The following is a 21531-nucleotide window of genomic DNA, read 5'->3' on the forward strand; positions in this document are numbered from 1 at the left end:
CACTGGTGCCAGTCCTACGAGCACCTCTGCCAAGTACCCAGCCGTGGAAGAGTTCATTTAAATACCCGCGGACAGCACGACTGCCATGTGCGGGCGCCCTATTATGATCCAACTACGTGTGTAGCCATTATGTCTAGGGGAACATCTTCCAGCAGGTCGAGTAGAGTTTCTCGCAAAAAGTGTAGGTAATTTGATCCGGTAAGTCGACCGGGCCGGCCCAATCAGATGATCAGCCACAGTGACTGCCCAAATATTGAGCGAAAATCGTTCCTAGTATCGGTGGACATACGTGACGTGAGTATTTCCTCTTGCCCAGTAATGAACGTTTCGAGCGTTGTTAAGGCCCTCCCGATGGAAGGTGCACTCGTCGGTAAACAACACAATGGCGGGGAAGTTGGGATCTCGTGCAACACGTCGCAGAAACCACCTGCAAAAAACTAGCCTGTGTTCACAGTTCACCACAGGATTTACGTCTTGGACAGGGTGAAAACTAAATGGATGCTGGCTGTCATCCCTCAAAACCTCCCAGAATAATCGATGAGTGACCCCCATTTCGTGTCCAACCGCTCGTCGTGTTCGAGGGTCCTCCAGCATCACCATGATATCCCACTAACGAGTCTGTTTCACCAAGTCGCCGGTGAACTGTTTGCGTGTGTGGGTGGTTTCTTGCTGGGTACCGTTCCTCATACAGCCATCGAGCTTCGTGTGCATTATCGTCGGCTAGTCCATAAACAAAAGACATATCTCGCTGTTCTTCAAACGGATACTGTGCCGTCATGCTTGCTGGATGACTAAATCGTCGGTGACGTGTGTGTGCTCCGAAGCGAAGCTTAAGTGTGAATGCCTCTGACGCGAGGTGGAGACAAACAGCAAGACCTGCTCGATACGTGTGCGTATCACGTTGGGGCAGCGATGGGGCGAGGTACACTCCTGGAAATTGAAATAAGAACACCGTGAATTCATTGTCCCAGGAAGGGGAAACTTTATTGACACATTCCTGGGGTCAGATACATCACATGATCACACTGACAGAACCACAGGCACATAGACACAGGCAACAGAGCATGCACAATGTCGGCACTAGTACAGTGTATATCCACCTTTCGCAGCAATGCAGGCTGCTATTCTCCCATGGAGACGATCGTAGAGATGCTGGATGTAGTCCTGTGGAACGGCTTGCCATGCCATTTCCACCTGGCGCCTCAGTTGGACCAGCGTTCGTGCTGGACGTGCAGACCGCGTGAGACGACGCTTCATCCAGTCCCAAACATGCTCAATGGGGGACAGATCCGGAGATCTTGCTGGCCAGGGTAGTTGACTTACACCTTCTAGAGCACGTTGGGTGGCACGGGATACATGCGGACGTGCATTGTCCTGTTGGAACAGCAAGTTCCCTTGCCGGTCTAGGAATGGTAGAACGATGGGTTCGATGACGGTTTGGATGTACCGTGCGCAATTCAGTGTCCCCTCGACGATCACCAGTGGTGTACGGCCAGTGTAGGAGATCGCTCCCCACACCATGATGCCGGGTGTTGGCCCTGTGTGCCTCGGTCGTATGCAGTCCTGATTGTGGCGCTCACCTGCACGGCGCCAAACACGCATACGACCATCATTGGCACCAAGGCAGAAGCGACTCTCATCGCTGCAGACGACACGTCTCCCTTCGTCCCTCCATTCACGCCTGTCGCGACACCACTGGAGGCGGGCTGCACGATGTTGGGGCGTGAGCGGAAGACGGCCTAACAGTGTGCGGGACCGTAGCCCAGCTTCATGGAGACGGTTGCGAATGGTCCTCGCCGATACCGCAGGAGCAACAGTGTCCCTAATTTGCTGGGAAGTGGCGGTGCGGTCCCCTACGGCACTGCGTAGGATCCTACGGTCTTGGCGTGCATCCGTGCGTCGCTGCGGTCCGGTCCCAGGTCGACGGGCACGTGCACCTTCCGCCGACCACTGGCGACAACATCGATGTACTGTGGAGACCTCACGCCCCACGTGTTGAGCAATTCGGCGGTACGTCCACCCGGCCTCCCGCATGCCCACTATACGCCCTCGCTCAAAGTCCGTCAACTGCACATAAGGTTCACGTCCACGCTGTCGCGGCATGCTACCAGTGTTAAAGACTGCGATGGAGCTCCGTATGCCACGGCAAACTGGCTGACACTGACGGCGGCGGTGCACAAATGCTGCGCAGCTAGCGCCATTCGATGGCCAACACCGCGGTTCCTGGTGTGTCCGCTGTGCCGTGCGTGTGATCATTGCTTGTACAGCCCTCTCGCAGTGTCCGGAGCAAGTATGGTGGGTCTGACACACCGGTGTCAATGTGTTCTTTTTTCCATTTCCAGGAGTGTATGTGTGAACCGACAACCATAGCGCTGCCCGTCAACAGACGAACGACGACAGGGCAATTCCGCGGCCAATCGGAGCGCGTGGCGCCAAGTTTCCGTAGTTTAGAAATGGTCTGTTGCTGACCTACACAACATTAGTAATTTTGGTTACCACTAGCATCAGCTATCCAGGGCTAAAATTTCGCAACACAATTTTTCTCCACCTGTAAAGTACAGTATAAAGTTCGAGGTAATTATAGCGGGGAGTCAAATGAAAACAAGATAGACGGAAAAAAGTAAATAAACCGTTTATTATTTCAAACGTAATCGCCAGAACATTGAATAAATTCATTCGACTGTGAGACAAGACGGTCAACGCTTTTATGGAAAAATGTTTGCAGTTTCTTACTGAACTGCAATTATACCCAGGCGCGCCTCTTCGTCCGAAGTAAATCGACGGCCGTGAGTGCCTTCTTCAGGACTCCAAATATACGGATATCGCATGGGGAGTGATCGATACCGTATGAAGGACGTGTAAGGGCTTCCCAGCGAAACTTTTGCAGCGTAGTTGAAACAACCTTGGCAATATGTGGGTGCGTCAGGATAAATGTATTAACAGTTATGGCGATTACATTTGAAATAGTAAACACTCTATCACTTTTGTCTGTTTGTTTCATTTTCATTTGACTGTCTCATATAAAAGCCAAAATAGGCATAGCTCATAACAGTGAAAGACACCGAAGGTACTGGCGTTAATTTACAAAGTGTTGACAATGGTTTCCGTTGGCAGCAAGACATGCTTCTGAACGGTGAATCGTGTGGATCAGAACATTCAGTAAATATTGAATGAAGGGAGGAAGGAATATCAGAGTTTAAAGTTCTGATGACAAGAGACGACGCAGAAGCTCGAATTAAAGAAATATGGGCAAGGAAATGGGCGTGTGTTTTGAAGCAAACAATCCCACAATTTACCTTAAGCGATTTAGGAAAAATACATAAGAGATAAACGTATATGGCCGAGCGGGATCTGAACAGCTGTCTTCCTGTACCCGAGACCAGTGTCTTGCCCTGTTTCTCGGTGGTAGTTTTGAACTTCAGCAGTAGTCATGGCTGCTATCAGTGTACGCATGGTGTCTAGTTGGTTTCTCTCGTTATCATCAACTGCAGTTGGAGCGAGAAAAATAAACTGTTGTGATAAAAATTCGGGAGGTCTCGTTAGCCACCAAGTTGAACCATCACGTCAAATTCATCTCTACGCATTTGTCATTTAAATAACGTCGCACTAGTTAGCAACGATGCGCTGGCGCATCGCCCATTTGAACCAAAGCATTCATGATATTTTACACGAAAGTATTACTTTACAAAACGGCAGACACATGTGAAGAAGTGTCTGACGTTCAAATGGCTCTGAGCACTATGGGACTTAACTTCAGAGGTTATCAGTCCCCTAGAACTTAGAACTACTTAAACCTAACTAACTTAAGGACATCACACACATCCATGCCCGAGGCAGGATTCGAACCTGCGACCGTAGCGGTCACGCGGTTCCAAACTGAAGCGCTTAGAACCGCACGGCCACACAGGCCGGCGAAGTGTCTGACGTACTTGGTTCGAGTAAAGCAGGACTGTTACTGTTCATTCTATAAATTTTCGACGTGGCGGATAGTATTAGCTGTAACGCTTATCTCTACGTTACCTGTTGGAAGATTCAGCCTATGGCTTTGTAGCAGTGGTAACACCAGTTCCTGTCATGTCATCGAAGTTAAGCGCTGTGCAGCATCCGTGACGTCCAGATCTGCCGAACGCCATTGGCAAGCGGGTTGCACTCAGCCCCTTTGAGGCTAATTGAGGAGCTACCTGACTGAGAAGTAGCGGCTCGGGTCTCGTAAGTCGACAATGACCGGGAGAGCGGTGTGCTGACATTGCCCAGTGACGCCTATATCGGCTGAGGATGACATGGCCGTCGGTCAGTAACGTTGGGTCTTCCGAGGCGTGTTCGGATTGGAGAGAGAGAAATTCTGTTTCGGTTTTCAGACAAAAGACCAGTTTGATGCAACTCTCTGAATAACTGCTGCAACCTAATCCATTTGGACCTGCCTGCAGTGTTTGAGACTTAGTCTTCTATAATTCTACGCCCTCTCCCCCCCCCCCCCCCGCCCCCCGCACCACACACACGCACCATTTCGTCCCATTGCCGAGATATAGATGGATCGATGCCTGAGGATGTCATCTATCAAGCGTTCATTGTTAGTCAAGTTGTGCTACAAAATTCTAATTTCCCCAATTCCATTCAGTACCTCCTCATTAGTTGTTCGACGTGTCCAGCTAATCTTCAGCATTCTTGTGCAGCACCACATTTAAGAACCTTCTATGCTTCTTTGGTCTAAACTACTTATTGTTCGCGGGCCGCATTGGCCCAGCGGTTCTAGGCGCTACAGTCTGGAGCCGCGCTACCGCTACGGTCGCAGGTTCGAATCCCGCCTCGGACATGGATGTGTGTGATGTCCTTAAGTTAGTTAGGTTTAAGTAGTTCTAAGTTCTAGGGGACTGATGACCTTAGAAGCTAAGTCCCATTTGAACCATTTGAACTTATTGTTCACATTTCACAAACACCTGCATAAAAGACTTCCTAACACTTAGCCTAAATTTGTATTAGATGTTAACAAATTCTTCTTTTTCATGAAATGCATTTTTTGCTTCAGTTTTTTTATTTTAATTACACATCAAGTTTCGAATTTCTAAATTGAGGAGCAAATCTCCAAGGTCATGGAACGTGTCAGTACATGAAATGACAACATAAAAGTAATAACAGATAAAAATAAATGTTTATGAACCAGAAAAACGTCAGTCCATAAGTTTAAGTAAACGCAATCAACACTACAACAAAAATCAGCTTAAATTTTCAAGGAAATCGTCGACAGAATAGAACGAGTGACCCATGAGGAAACTTTTTAGTTTCGATTTAAAAGCGCGTGGATTACTGCTAAGATTTTTGAATTCGAGTGGTAGCTTATTTAAAATGGTTGCAGCAGTATACTGCACACCTTTCTGCACAAGAGTTAAGGAAGTCCGATCCAAATGCAGGTTTGATTTCTGCCGAGTATTAACCGAGTGAAAGCTGCTTATTCTTAGGTATAAGCTAATATTGTTAATAAGAAATGTCAGTAAGGAATATATATATTGAGAGGCCAATGTCAAAATACCCAGACTCGTGAACAGGGGTCGACAAGAGGTTCGTGTACTTACATCACTTATTGCCCGAACACCCGTTTCTGAGCCAAAAAAGAAATCCTTTTAGAACGGGAAAAGTTACCCCAAAATATACGACATAAGCGAATGACAATAAGCAAAGTAGAGTAATTTTAGTGTTGAATGATCACTCACTTCAGGTACCGTTCGAATAGTAAAAATGGCAGTATTGTGTCTTTGAACAAGATCCTCAACATGGGCATTCCACGACAGCTTACTGTCTATTTGAACACCTAGAACTTTGAACTATTCAGTTTCACTTATAATATGTCCGTTCTGTGAAATTAAAGCGTCAGGTTTTGTTGAATTGTTTGTTAGAAACTGTAAAAACTGAGTCTTACTGATTTAGCGTTAGTTCATTTTCTACAAGCCATGAAATTAGGTCATGTACTGCACTATTTGAAACCGAGCCAACACAACATCCTTTACTACCAAGCTAGTGTCATCAGAAAACACAAATATTTAGAGTTACCTGCAAGACTAGAGGGCATATCATTTACGTAAATAAGGAACAGGAGTGGCCCCAACACTGATCCCTGGGGCACCCCCCACTTGACTGTACCCCACTCAGACCCCACATCACAGCCGATATCAACATTGTGAATAATGACCTTTTACTGTCTGTTACTTAAGTAAGAGGTGAACCAATTGTGAGCTACTCCCCGTATTCCATAATGGAGCAATATTTTGTGATCAACACAATCAAATGCCTTAGTTAAATAAAAAAAATGCCAAGTGTTCGAAACCTTTTGTTTAACCCATCAAGTACCTCACAGAGAAAAGAGAATATAGCATTTTCAGTTGTTAAACAACTGCTGAAGCTCGCAAATCGTGTGATTTAAAATGACCAATTATCCTTAGATACACAGTCTTTTAAATAACTTTTACAAACAATGATGGCATAGAAATAGGTCTAAAATTATCAACATTATCCCTTTCCCCTTTTTATAAAGCGGCTTTACTGCTGAGTACTTTAATGGTTCAGGAAACCGACCAGTCGTAAAGGAAAAATTACAAATATGGCTAAATACAGGGTTAACATGTGCAGCATAGTACTTTAATACTCTGCTAGATACTCCATGATAACCACGAGAGTCCTTAGTCTTCAGTGATTTAATTATTGACTCAATCTCCGTCTTGTCTGTATCACAGAGGAGTATTTCAGGCACCAATCCCGGAAAGGCATTTGCCAAGAAAGTTATATGATATACGTTAGAAACTAAATTTTTATTTAATTCACCAGCAGTGCTCAGAAAATGTTTGTGAAATACTGTATATATATCTGATTTATCAGTAACAGAAATTTTTTATTGTGAACTGACTATATATCGTCGACCTTGTGCTGCTGACCAGACACTTCCTTCACAACTGACCATTTGGTTTTTATTTTATCCTGTGAATTAGTTATTCTATTTGCATACCACATACTCTTTGCCTTCCTAATAAAATTTTAAGCACTTTAGAATACTGTTTGTAATGGGCTACTGTAGCTTGATTTTGACTACTTCCCGCTTCGTTCTTATGCCACTAGTCAGCCACCCGGGCTGCCTATTACTGCTAGTACCCCATTTAGAACGTTCTAATGGAAAGCAACTCTCAAAGAGCATCAGAAACGTGTTAAGGAAAGCATTATATTTATCATCTATGTTATCGACACTATAAACATCCTGCCACTCTTGTTCCTTGACAAGGTTTAAAAAACTCTGTATTGCTGTTGGATTAACTTTCCTACACGGTTTGTAATTAAATATGACATTTGTTAGAGTACTAAAGCCTTTTAGTGTTAAAATTCATGCATCATGGTCTGAAAGGCAATTCACTCTTTTACTGACAGAATGCCCATCTAGTAATGAAGAATGAATAAAAATATTGTCTACGCTGTGCTGCTGTTCCACTGCACCCTAGTTAGAAAAAACACAGTCTGCATCAGATCATATGAATTTATGAGATCTACCAACATCCTTTTTCTTCCAACATCATATACAAAATTAATATTTAAGTCACCACATGTAACTAATTTCTGGTACTTCCTACAAAGAGAATCAAAGACCCTCTCTAGCTTGAGCAGAAATGCTCTGAAGTCGGAGTTAGAGGACCTATAAACAACAACAATTTGAAGTTTAGTTCCACTAAATTTGCCCCTGCATAACATTCAAATATCTGTTCAGCACAGTGTCGTGATATGTCTATGGACTCAAATGGAATACTGTTTTTTATGTACATAGCCACTCCCCCATAGGGGACTGATGACCATAGATGTTAAGTCCCATAGTGCTCAGAGCCATTTGACCCATTTGAACCACTCCCCCACCCCGAAAGGAACTCCTTTGAAAATAGCCAGCTAACCTATATCGTGGTAAAGGAAGCCTCCGAATTGTCAAATTATTTAGGTGTTGCTCCGCTATACCAATAGTTTCAGAGTCAACATCTACAAGCAGTTCACTAAGTTTACCTCTAATACCTCTTATATTTTGATGAAATATGCTGATTCCTTCTCTACTTGGAAACATGGCGTCCTCTGAAGGTGAGCCCTTAGTTAGAGGGACTTCCTTTAAGCACCTATCAGCTGACTTCAATCTAAAACAGGTGCAGCTCTAACACCAACTACTACAGGAGTTTTTCCATGAATGATCCCACCACCACCTACTACACTGTCACCTATAAGCTTTGTCAGCCTCCCCTTCCCATACCTATTGAGGTGCAGGCCATGCCTAGCGAATCCCGATCTACTGATAGATCCAACTGACACCACTGAGATGTGACCCACGCCCTCTGCCATGAGCGCCCTCCCCAGCCCCATATTAACGCGCCTAACAGCCGCATTAAGGTGACACCGATCATGACGCTGAAACAGTTGCACGAAATGAATATTAGTGCCACCAGTTTGAGTAGCAATCTTTACAAGGTCACTACCTACATCATATTTCCCGTCCCTATCAAGACTGTTACCTGCTCCACCCACTATCAGCACCTGATCCTCCTATGTAAAATTCCTACATAACTCTCCTATGCTGTCAGTCACTTGAGTCAACCCTGCACTAGGCTTCACATTGCTGGTGACCTGGTTCTCACTCCCCAACACTTCCTGCAACTGCAGGCCCACACCTCTACCGTGAGAACAACCTAGCAGCAGAACCTTCGTCTTTCTGCTAGACTTTGCAACTGACCTAGGCCTCCTAATTACTGAGGACTGCTGTATGTTCCCAACATCTACAGCTACACGAGGACCCTCTCCACTCAACTCTGACAGTTGGTCAAATCTATTTGCATACACGCTAAGTATAATTGTCTGAATACCTCCTCTTCTTAGCTGCCATCTTGCTAACTGCCATTTCCCATTCCCCACCACCCTTGACGCTCCTCAAACTATCTAGTTCCTCCTTTACGCGTTGTAACTGCACCTGAAGGGCACAGACATAACGCTCCTGCTCCTCTATTAAGTTGTTTCTACTACAGATTCTACATTCCCAGGAGAGGATCTCCCTAAAATGACCACTGGCTTCCCCACTGCATTTCCCCCAATGAAAATACTTTGAACAAATCCCACACCGTAACCCACTACTCACAAACCTACGACAGAGCCCACAGTTCTCACTTATGGTAAAATTTTACAGTTACTGAAAAAAACTATGTCTACGTTACGTAAGTTCCGTTACACCAGGAGAACTATTTATAGAACTAACAATTGCGGTCTCGAAATTCTCTGCCTACTAAGAAAGCAACTACTTGTATTAATACTTCATTTTATCCGAGGTGCCACCGGAGATTTCCCAGAATAGACCAATAAATAAAATTTCACTTTCCCTTGATCTTATTTTCTACCATGACCTTCAAAGTAATCTCCTTGGAGGGTGTACTCACCGCTCACAGCGGCTTTTCCGTGAACTGAAAGCTCCTTGAAATGTATTTTTCGTGTCCCTGTATAGTAAAACTTGCGATTCTGTTTGAATTTCATCAACTGTGTGAAATATTTGAACTTTTAACTTGAGTTTTATGCTGGGGAATAAAAACAAAGTTACTCGTTGCTAGGTCGGGTGAACATCGCGGATGAGGAACAACTGTCATTTTGTTTTTCGCAAGACACTCCTCGGTAATCAACATAGTGTGTGACCACGCATTACCACGGTGGAGGAGGCAATCGCCAAGGGCACCACTTTCATCGTACAAAAACCTCTGACACGTCTCGTACGACAGCCCCATGGTGTTGCATACGTTCTGGATGGTGTGCCAACGATGTTCCAGCACCGTATTCGCAATAGCCGTCACAGTTTCAGATGTCGAGCCGGTCGATGGACTTCCCGAATAGATATCATCGTCCGACGATGTTCTGCCATATCGGAATCGGTTAAAACAGTCGTAAGTTTGACTGAGACCTAAGGCATCTTTCTTAAAAGCGTACTTCAATATATCATGTGTTTCTCTAGCGGTTTTTCCGAATGTGAAACTTGTTTATGCAAACATTGTGCTCCCACACACCCTCCATCGCCAGTTTCGCCAGACATGCAATTCATGAGAATGGGAAAATGCGCATAAAGCTAAAAGCGACCGCCTAGCTCAAAGCCGCTTGTAGCACTACCTCTCAAAAGGTTTGTGAGGTACCATATGGTGGTGTTTCGTTGTATTAGGTAGAGTTGACCAGCTCCACATACATTCAGGGAACTTTTGGAAAGCACCTCGTATTCTCGGTACGAGAGCCACCATCAAAAGCGCGGCTGCGGTCGTCAGTTAAGCGATGCTGCCTGGTCTCTGAAGCACACGACCCGCAAGGCCATCCGGGAAGAGACGGCCCGACGTTGCGGTAGCCACGTGGCCGGTTTTCCAGGGACCTGCGTAACACTGCCTAACAACAGCCGGCCTCTCACTGGGCCTCCCCAGGCGCTCACCCGCCAGTGGGTCAGCGGCGAATTCCATGAAGGTTCGGTGGCTCCAGCGCCAGTCCGCCTACAGCACTGACTGGCTAACTTTCTACCAAAATTGGCACACGTAACAGTTCCTATCAGGAAAGAAGCACTGTGGTAGCAGGAAGCACCTTTCTCCTATAGGGATGGGGGTGGAGATGAAAGAACGTAAATCATAAAACTACACGTCGGATAAAAAAAAGCTATAATTGCAATTTGTCTCGAAGGGGACATGCAATGATACCACACTCGACAACCTACTCCAGCCCGTGCGTGGGTGGTTAGGGCAAACTTTGAAATCTTCAATGGGGGCCCAGCTTTTTATTGCAGATTACGATTCCGCGGGAAAATCCACTTATATGCCCAGAATGGCGCAGTCACTGCCCCATCTTCCTAGTAAGCAGGGGATCCCAGGTTCAAATCCGGGTCTGGTACACATTTTCGCTCGACGCCGCTGATTTCCGCTTGATGTCCCGCTGCAGCTGACAGCAGCGATCCGCCTTCCACTTACATATAGTGTTTCACATGAACCGTGAATTTACTTTCAAAACTTTTTCTTAAGAATTTGCTTTATTTACTAGTGAGTCATCAAGAACATTAACTCATTTAATCACACTATGTGAGCGTGGAAGTAGTTGCCAGCGGGTAACTGATGAAAACAAATCAAATTTCTTTCAACAAATGGAAATTTCATTCCTAAGGCCTTTTTTTTTTAACAGATTTAAAATTATAATCAAAAAGCACCCTCTAAATATCAAGTTACAATTTATTCAGAGACAGAAAGAACAAATTTTTGACAGTATGAGCTTTCGGGCTGAGAACCTCCCGTTCGACACGGCCGTAGTCACGACCGCTCACAACCTCTGGAAGACTACACTGGTGCAAATCTGCAACACAGCAGATTACTTTAAATTAAAAATTTTAACAACTCACACAAGCACATAAACTATGCACCCCGTAGGAGGGATGGAAATGGTACAAAACACTAACATTAAAAGATTAACTTGCCACCGAAGTTACAACTTGATTTAAAAAAAAAGAAAAAAGAAAAAAAACTCTTACAGTGGAAGGAAGGCAACTTTATCTACTAAAATGACCATTTAAATAAAGACCCATGAAATGTGGTCTTACATAAAATATACAAGGTTGGCCAAACATGCTCTACATTACACATACACCGCCTCTCAAGATGATAGGCAAGATAAAAATATTTCAGGAATTCGGCCGTTGCACTTCAAGCAATAAATTCGTTAACACCGAATCCGACAAACATGCCAGAGGCAGCTGTTAATGTATGGCAGATTGACAGGGAGATTACTGAACAACCCGAACCGTAGGTTGCTCTAACCCACCCCTACTCCACAAGGGAAAAACGGACCGCCCAATTCATAAATAAGCACCTTCCCAAGGGTGGGCAAACGGAAAAGAATGGTGGGACGATCCCAAAACAAAGCGGCTAGTGACCTCACCAAGAAAACAAGTAGAATTTAACAAGTACTTGAAACAACATATCTCCAATCACTTAACTTCTGATAAACTGCAATTTCTGGCGAAGACCTGGCGCAGGACCCTCAACGCTCTCCCGAACCGTCCGATACCAGCCGCTTCAACGGACGCAGGAAGGCGCGCTGATCTCCGTCTCACGGCGTCGCAGCTCGCACTGGCCAGACCGATATCGTGGATTGACTCCTGTTGCTCTCGTGCCAGCCGCCAAGCCACTAGCCCTCGCTATACGGCGCGGACCACTGGACTCACGTGACGACTTCACATGCGCCAGCACTCAAGGTGGACAAGTCATCTTGTGTCTCAGTGCGCGACCGACCAACCGATCGATCCAACCGCCAATAACCGTTGCCTGAGCGACTCGAGCAGACTGGCGGCTTAACGAGCAGACTCAGATGCAGGAACTCAGCCCCGACCGGGCGACCACTAGCTGAGTTCTGTTACCGGCAGAGTGGCAAGACTCTCATTTGGCCAGCTTTAAAGTTTGGTTCAAACGACAGACATACTAGCACTCCGAACGACAGACAGACACTAACTGCCGCACAAATGCGAATGAGAGATAGACCAGCAACTGGTGATGACTGACCCAGACTCACTCGGACTGACCAACTGATCGTCTGGCGAGTTTTTTTTTTTTCCTTTATTGTGATTTCATTCCCCTGCCCCATATGGGCAGGGGAGGGCTGTCAGCAGCACAATCCGCCGCTCTTCAGCCGAGTGACATGACAACTAAAATAAGAATAAAATCTTACATCATAAGGCGAAAAAAAGGGGAACATAAAACAGAGTAAGAGGAGAAAATGGAGGTAAAAATACACTGACATGGAGACGTTCATGGGGGACAGTTACAAAAGTCACCAGAAAGTTAAAAAAAACGCAGTTGGCGATTATTAAAACACGGAGATGACACTGAATGCGCATGCACAGGTTAAAAGTTGGCCACAGTATTAAAAACACTCCGAAACAACACAAAACCCACTTGGAGCACACAAGACGAAGAATAAAACTACCAGGTGGGACCTGCCGAGGGAAAGGTCAGAGAGGATGGAAAAGGAGGGGAGAGAATGGGGCAGCTGGGGAAGCGGCAGGATGAAGAGAAGAGGGGCAACCGTGGGTTCACGAAGAGGCAGGAGGCACATGGGGTGGGAGAGGAAAAGGGAAGACAGGGCAGGAGGGAGCACAGAGACACTGAAAGGAGGCACAGGAGATGGAGGGGGAGTAGGAGGAGGAAGCCGCTCAGGAGGAGGGATGGGGAGGAGAGGGAGCCCTGAGGAGGAGGCAGGAAGAGGGGGTTAGAGTTGGTAGGAAGGATCCAAGTACTGGAAGCTAGGGGCGAGCAGGGGGACAGAGGTGTGAGTGCGGTCAAGGATGATGGGGAAGAGGCAGTAATCAAAATGGGGATCGTCAGGAATGGAGAAGACCTCAGACAGGTGGGAAGCAAAACGGTTAGCCTTACTGAGGTTGTCAGGAAAGGGTCGATCGTCATGGAGGATGGGGTAATGCGGGGTGGGATGGCTACCAGTAAGGCAGTGGAAGGCTGACCAGTACTTGGAGGAGTTGACAGGGAGGGTGGAGTTGAGGTGTGTGCATGTCTGGCGCCAGTCCCGGCGTTTCTTTGCTGTAAGGAGGTTCTGGATATGTTGCTGTAATTGCCGGTGGCGGGTGAGAGTATCCCGGTCACGAGTGCGGAGGAAGGAGCGGTAGAGCCTGCGAGATTCACGCAGAAGGAGGACGGCCTGTGGAGGAAGCTTAGTGCGGTGAGGGTGGATGAGTTTTGTAGGGACATGAGCCTCCATAGCGTCATTGATGGTCTTCTGAAGGAAGGAAGACGCATGGGTGAAGTCATCAGGGTGGTGAAAGGTGAGGGGGTGGCTTTCGACCTGTAGGGCAACGGATTCTCGGTAGGCATCCCAATTGGCACGGTGGTAGTCATGGACAGACTTTGGAGGGGCAGCTGGGCGGGTGGCTGCAGTGGCAGGATGGGTAGAGGAGATGGTGAGAAGGACAGGGAGATGGTCACTACCGACGGGATCGAGGACATCAACGGCGATGCGACCAAGGAGGTTGGGGGAAGCAAGGATAACATCGGGGGTTGAGTTACTTTCAGGACGGGTGTGCTGTGGGAGAGTAACAAGGTCACCATGGAGGGTGGCAAGGAACTGATGCCACTGCCGAAGGGTGGCAGGGTCACGGCTGTGGACGTTGAGGTCAGTGATGATCACATAGGTGGAGAAGGTACGGTCAACATGGGAAATGAAGTCAAAGGGGAGACGAGCTGCGGGGTGGATATAGATAGTGGAACAGGTGACAGTGAGGGAGGGAAAAAATAGGCTGAGGAGAAGGTGTTCGGTCGGGTCATTGAGGAGGGGTTGTGGCCGGACAGGCAGATGCCTGAGGTGGCCTATAGCGACCCCACCTCGGGCTAGGGGAAGGGCATTGTCAGTGCGGTGAAGCAGATAAGGGGAGGTGCGGACAACATGGTGGGGTTGGAGGAAGGTTTCATTAAGGATGAAGGAGTCAACCTGGTGCTGGGAGAGGGTATGTATGAAGAGGTATTTGTTTGCAGGGAGGGAGCGAATGTTGGGGTAGAGGAGACGATGCTGTTGACGTGCCATGAGATTTGGGGTGGGAAGGGTGTGGGAAGGGGAGAGAGGGGCTTAAACGAGGGTGTCTAGGGGGGTGAAGGTAAAGTGGGCCTGGTTGTGGGAGTATGTGGCGTAAGTGTTTAAGTGGAAGACAGAGCGGGCGGCAAGGGAAATCTGCTGGAGTGTGTGGGGGTGCTGGAAGGGGTGGATGTTCTGCAGGACGATGGTGAGGAACCGGATGATGTCTTCTGCTGTAGGGGGAGGGCGGAAGGAATTGTTAGGGTGGATGGGTGGGTCAATGGGGTGAACGGGGACAGTGAGTTTAGGGTTGGTGGGAGGGGGCTTGGCTTTGCATTTGGAGGAATAGGTGGGGTGAGGTTCATAGCAGGTGTTGCAGGATGGGGGGAGGCGAGGTTGGGACACTGTTTAAGGAAGTGGGAGGCCTTACAATGGGGGCAGGTGGGTGGGTTCTTGCAGTTTTGGGTGAGGTGGTCATTGTACAGAAGACAACGCTGGCAGCAGTTGGATTGAGGAGGGGAATGGGACAGGTCAACAGGGTGGCGGCGGTTGAAAATCAGGGCGCCCTGCGTGAGGAGGTGGTCGACGGAGGAGGCAGACTCTGTAAATATACAGATGAGGAAAGTAGGGCCAGAGGATTTGTAGATACGGCGGGCGGAGCGGACTTCCACGGTGGGGTGGGCATTCAGTTCCGCCAACACCTCAGCCTCCGTGACCACAGGGCCAGGTTTTGTGATGACGGCAGTGAGGGTCGGCAGACGACGAGGCGGTTGGGGCTGACGAGGAGAGGAGGATGTAGGGATGGGGTGAGGGATGCGTGGGGCCCAAAGGTGATGCGGGGAAGGCGCCAGAGGAGATCAGTACGGAAGGACAGAGAGGGAGACTTGATGAGAACAGTCTCTGCGAGGGATAAGTTGGGAGATTGGTGCACTGGGGATGTACTTCCGGACTTCAAGGGTGAGGGTGCGAGCATCCAGGAATTTCGGATCAGGGTTGGCTAGGACAAAGGTATACAGCGAGGGGGCTGGAGAGGAGGGAGGTGGAATGGTATCCATAGCGGGGTCAGCGGGAGGTGGGGCGGGCAGTGGCTTTTTGGATGGGGGAGTAGAGGAGAGGTCGCCACTGGGCCATTTGGAAGATTTTTTGGCGGGTGTTGCCTGGGAGGAGGGATGAGGGACTGGATGGATGGGGAGGTGGTGGGAGGCAGGGCCCTCCTGTGAGGCAGTAGCACCGGACGAGAGGGTAGGGCGCTCTGTGGCAGCGACTGTGGCGCGGCGGGCGGTGACTTGGGCAGGGGAAGCAGTGGTAGTTGCAGGGGGGAGAGGGGGAAAGTCGTCTCGGCGGGCGACTGGAGCGGGAGGGGGGGGGTGGGAGCAAGGACATAGGCAGGAGCAGGAGCAGCAGCAGGTGCAGTAGCAGGGGTAGGAGCAGGAGCGACATACAGGTGGGGATACAGTGATGGAAAGGAGATAGATGGGGAGGAGACTGTGAGTAGGAGAGGTGGATGAGACGGGTTAATCCCAAAGGAAGCACTCCATGGCGTTACAGTGGGGGCAGGTGAAGGGGAGGTGTAGACGATGGTGATAGTTGGGGCGTCCATGATTGCAGGCAGCAGCGAACACCGAAAGACGGCGACCAGGCGGCGGCGGCGGCGGTGGCAAGCACCGGGCGGCGGCGGCGATGGCAAGCACTGGTCGACGGCGACCAGACGACGGCGGCAGCGGCGGCGGCGGCGGCGGCGGCGGCGGGCAGCAGTGATGGCGTGCAGACGGGCAACAACACGACAGGCACGGCTGGGGCTCTTCCACGTCGAAGATACACCCTGAGAGTAGCCCAGGCAGTGCGAGTCCTCGATGAGGAAGTGAGGGAATCCAACCCTCGAATGTGGTCTGGCGAGCTAATAGCGCCCCTGAAATGCACGTGAACAGGCAACCTTTCCCCTTTCCCTCCAGAAGGAGACACCAAAGCTGCGATTGCCACAGTAGCGCCACCGCCAGAAACGGAGGGCGACTGCTTCACACAACGCGCTGTGGCGCGCTCTTCAAAACAGCAATTTTTACCACGGTTCAGTGGGATCTGCGTGGTGTCTGAGCGTGTTTGTTCTTTCGACAGAAAGTGGATCCACTTTCTTCAGTGCGAATGCACGGAAGACGTCCGACCTCCTGTGGGAATCTCTGAGTAGCGAACGGGAGTATAATGGACAGGGACTGTGGATAGGTGGCGCTCGGTGGGAATATGGATCGGCCGTGAGACATGCCGAGACAGTCTGTACAGTTGCGATACCACTGTGTCCCGGATAGCGCAGTGGTTGCCGCACCTTCCAAGTGAGCAGGAGAACCCGGGTTCAAATCCCGGTCCGGTACACATTTTCGCCCCATGCCGCTGATTTCCGCTTAATATTCCGCTGCAGCTGACAGAAGTGATCCCCCTTCCGTATACATAAGTTTTGTCTGAAGCATTTCTTTTGTTTCGCCACAGATGGCGCTGTAATTGGAGGAATAGAAATGGTTACACAATCGTAATTCGCGACACGCTACTCAGTGGCCCTTGAACACCCAACGGCACGTGGGACCCCACCTCCATCCTACGAGGGCAGGTCAGGCCAGTATTTCATAACTTCTAATTGGAAATCCCCTACGCATTGCTGTATTCCTCCGACATATCGAACAGGGCACTACTCGACACGCCTCCCAGACCGTCTAGCGAACTACGCCGTATCATAACAGGCACTACACTACCGCCGGAGCTCACATATCGTGCAGACGTAGAACAGACAGCGGGTCTAAACATTACAATACTTGCGCAGCGTTTATTGCCTGCACACCTACCTATTTGAAGAACAGACGTATAAGTAGACGATGCAACCACAGAAGAGAATGTAGGAGAAATGTTGAGTGCCTTGCACGCCGAGCAATTTTCAGAGAAAGCTCGCTCTCATTCGTTCTTTGCCAAGCTTATGAACGCCTTTATGTCTGACTACAGAGTACAGGTCGGCAAAAGGCAATGAAACAAACGTGTTACAGGAGAAGTTAATGAAATAACTGTACTACCGGCAGCGCATCACAACCCAAGGATAAGGGCCTGGCAATTCTGGTATGTCCGTGAGTAATATAATCACAATACTTCAACGTCGTAAGTATCATCCATACCGCGCGTCACTGCATCAAGAACTTCATGGCGTGGATCTCCATAACGCGATAATGTTTTGTAAATATGCACGTCAACAAGTGCAACAACCCCACATTTTTTGCCGAGTCTACATTGACTAACCATGGTAGCTTTAACCGGCGTAATATACACTACTGGAGCGTAGACAATCCCCAGTGGTTACGGCAAGTTGACCATCAACGTCCTTGGTCGGTTAATGTATGGTGCGGCATCATGAGGAACAAGGAACAAACTTATTGGTCCGCATTTTTTCGACGGCCAGTTGAATGGACGCCAATATCGATCGTTTCTTTAACAGGAACTACCGGTACTACCGCAGGATGTTGTCTGGATGTTCAACAATGTATGCGGTTTCAATAAGACGACTACCCAGAGCATTACGCAATTGAAGCACGGGACAATGTTTACATTGGTCGGTGGCCCGGAAGAAGTTACTCTATTAATTGTCCCACTAGGTCGCCGGATTGCTTCCTTTTGGGGATATTTAAAACATAAGATGTACTATCAAGTGCCAACAAGCCGAGAAGACATGGTCGGCAGCATCATAAACGCTTGTGCTGACGTTACCGCAGATATGCTTGTGTCCTGTGTAAGGTCATTTAAAAAGCGGATAGCAAGTGTGTTGCAGTTGGCGGTACTAAGTTTGAACACTTACCCTAATTGGAAAAGTAGAGTAGCGTTCACCTAGAGCTACGGCCACAGTGGCTCGTTGAGTAGTACTCTGTTCCGTATGTAGGAGGAATACAAGGTTGCGAATGGGGTTTCCAATTAGAAGTTATGAAATACTGGCTTGTCTTGTCCTTGCAGCATGGAGGTGGGGTCCCATATGGGGCCATTCACTAGCATGTCGTAAATCACGATTGTGGTACCATTTCTATTCCTCCGACTACAGCGCCATCTCTGGCGAAACGATGAAAATTGCTTCAGACAAAATGTGTGTAGACTTTGCAATACAATCGTAATATACAATAAAAAACGGGGGTGGCTACTGAAGATTTCAAAGTCCCCCCCTCCCTCACCCACGCACGAAGGGGGTCGGTTTTCAAATGTGGTATCATTGGATGTTCTCCTCAGAGACAAACAAATAGGAGTTATAACTTTATTTTTATCTGACGTGTAGTTATAGAGACATTTCAATGTAAAGACAGTAGTCGATTAGTCGTCGATAGTCTTTTTCTCGAAACGACAATCAGTTACTGTTGCTAGTACGCCTCACATGAAACGGAACGGAAGGCTATCGGTCAGATTCAACGAAAAAATAAAAGTTGTGGAAAAAGGAAACAGCTTATGAATAACATCACAGACTTAAGGCTACAGGGGAACGTATAATCACAATGTAGGCTGCTGAATCTCAGTACGACGTGAACGTCGCTTACAAGGGTGAACGAGCCAGCACATCAAGGACTGGTGAAGAAACGACATAAGATACTTATTCTATTGCAAATGTAAAAATTGTTTGTTTCATTGTCGCACGTAAAAAGTTGAAGCATTCTCCACGACTATTTGCATGTCTCTTACCCAGGCAGAACTGGAAGTTTCCTTAGGATTCAGATGAAAGTACAGAGCGAAATTCACTACATATACAAACGAAATATTTGTACATTTATTTGTGAGACTTGTTGAATATATGTGGAATATACATGTTGTAACTAGTATAAGTGTAGGTATTTCTGTTGGTGACTGAGGACAGTGTATTGAACAACATTGCGTAATTATTTACAGCAGTTGCGGGTAATAATAACAGTCGTATGATTTTTAGGTTTTGTAGTACCTCCAAAGTACAAGTGGCAAGTCATTAATGCTTAGTCTTCCCTGGGCATCAGGTCACGTGTTTAAATGTGGACGCGTGAACGCAAAACGGTTAGTTTACACTAACAGGCATTTTCCACTTACTCGTGCATTATGACCATGAAAAAAATATATCTAGTTACAAAGTCTGTCGCATGTTTATGGGAAGACTGTTCGGTGCAGAGAAAAAAACAACCAACACGTTGATGTGCGTGCATATTAAGGTACCACATACAGGGTGTTACAAAAAGGTACGGCCAAACTTTCAGGAAACATTCCTCACACACAAAGAAGGAAAATATGTTATGTGGACATGTGTCCGGAAACGCTTACTTTCCATGTTAGAACACATTTTATTACTTCTCTTCAAATCACATTAATCATGGAATGGAAACACACAGCAACAGAACGTACCCGTGTGACTTCAAACACTTTGTTACAGGAAATGTTCAAAATGTCCTCCGTTAGCGAGGATACATGCATCCACCCACTGTCGCATGGAATCCCTGATGCGCTGATGCGGCCCTGGAGAATGGCGTATTGTATCACAGCCGTCCACAATACGAGCACGAAGAGTCTCTACATTTGGTACCGGGGTTGCGTAGACAAGAGCTTTCAAATGCCCCCATAAATGAAAGTCAAGAGGGTTGAAGTCAGCAGAGCGTGGAGGCCATGGAATTGGTCCGCCTCTACCAATCCATCGGTCACCGAATCTGCTGTTGAGAAGCGTACGAACACTTCGACTGAAGTGTGCAGGAGCTCCATCGTGCATGAACCACATGTTGTGTCGTACTTGTAAAGGCACATGTTCTAGCAGCACAGGTAGAGTATACCGTATGAAATCATGATAACGTGGTCCATTGAGCGTAGGTGGAAGAACATGGGGCCCAATCAAGACATCACCAACAATGCCTTCCCAGACGTTCAAAGAAAATCTGTGTTGATGACGTGATTGTACAATTGCGTGCGGATTCTCGTCAGCCCACACATGTTGATTGTGAAAATTTACAATTTGATCACGTTGGAATGAAGCCTAGTCCGTAAAGAGAACATTTGCACTGAAATGAAGATTGACACATTGTTGGATGAACCATTCGCAGAGGTGAAACCGTGGAGGCCAATCAGCTGCTGATAGTGCCTGTACACGCTGTACATGGTACGGAAACAACTGCTTCTCCCGTAGCACTCTCGATATAGTGACGTGGTAAACGTTACCTTGTACAGCAGCAACTTCTCTGACGCTGACATTAGGGTTATCGTCAACTGCACGAAGAATTGCCTCGTCCATTGCAGGTGTCCTCGTCGTTCTAGGTCTTCCCCAGTCGCGAGTCATAGGCTGGAATGTTCCGTGCTCCCTAAGACGCCGATCAATTGCTTCGAACGTCTTCCTGTCGGGACACCTTCGTTCTGGAAATCTGTCTCGATACAAACGTACCGCACCACGGCTATTGCCCCGTGCTAATCCATACATCAAATGGGCATCTGCCAACTCCGCATTTGTAAACATTGCACTGACTGCAAAACCACGTTCGTGATGAACACTAACCTGTTGATGCTACGTACTGATGTGCTTGATGCTAGTACTGTAGAGCAATGAGTCGCATGTCAACACAAGCACCGAAGTCAACATTGCCTTCCTTCAATTGGGCCAACTGGCGGTGGATCGAGGAAGTACAGTACATACTGACGAAACTAAAATGAGCTCTAACATGGAAATTAAGCGTTTCCGGATACACGTCCACATAACATCTTTTCTTTATTTGTGTGTGAGGAATGTTTCCTGAAAGTTTGGCCGTACCTTTTTGTAACAACCTGTATAAAAATATCTGTATACCCCGTATGCAGAAGGTGGTCGGAAATAGTATGGAAAGTTTGTAAGGGAGGTGCAGTAGAGGCTGTGATGAGAAATAACTGTTAAGAAAAAATTCGATGCGTTGCGCCTTTTCCGACTTAAGCAGTCTTGTTGTCAGTCAAGCACTTGTACGCTCTAAAGCGCGG

The sequence above is a fragment of the Schistocerca piceifrons genome, chromosome 2 (genome assembly GCF_021461385.2).
Source record: "Schistocerca piceifrons isolate TAMUIC-IGC-003096 chromosome 2, iqSchPice1.1, whole genome shotgun sequence".
Classification (NCBI taxonomy): Eukaryota; Metazoa; Arthropoda; class Insecta; order Orthoptera; family Acrididae; genus Schistocerca; species Schistocerca piceifrons.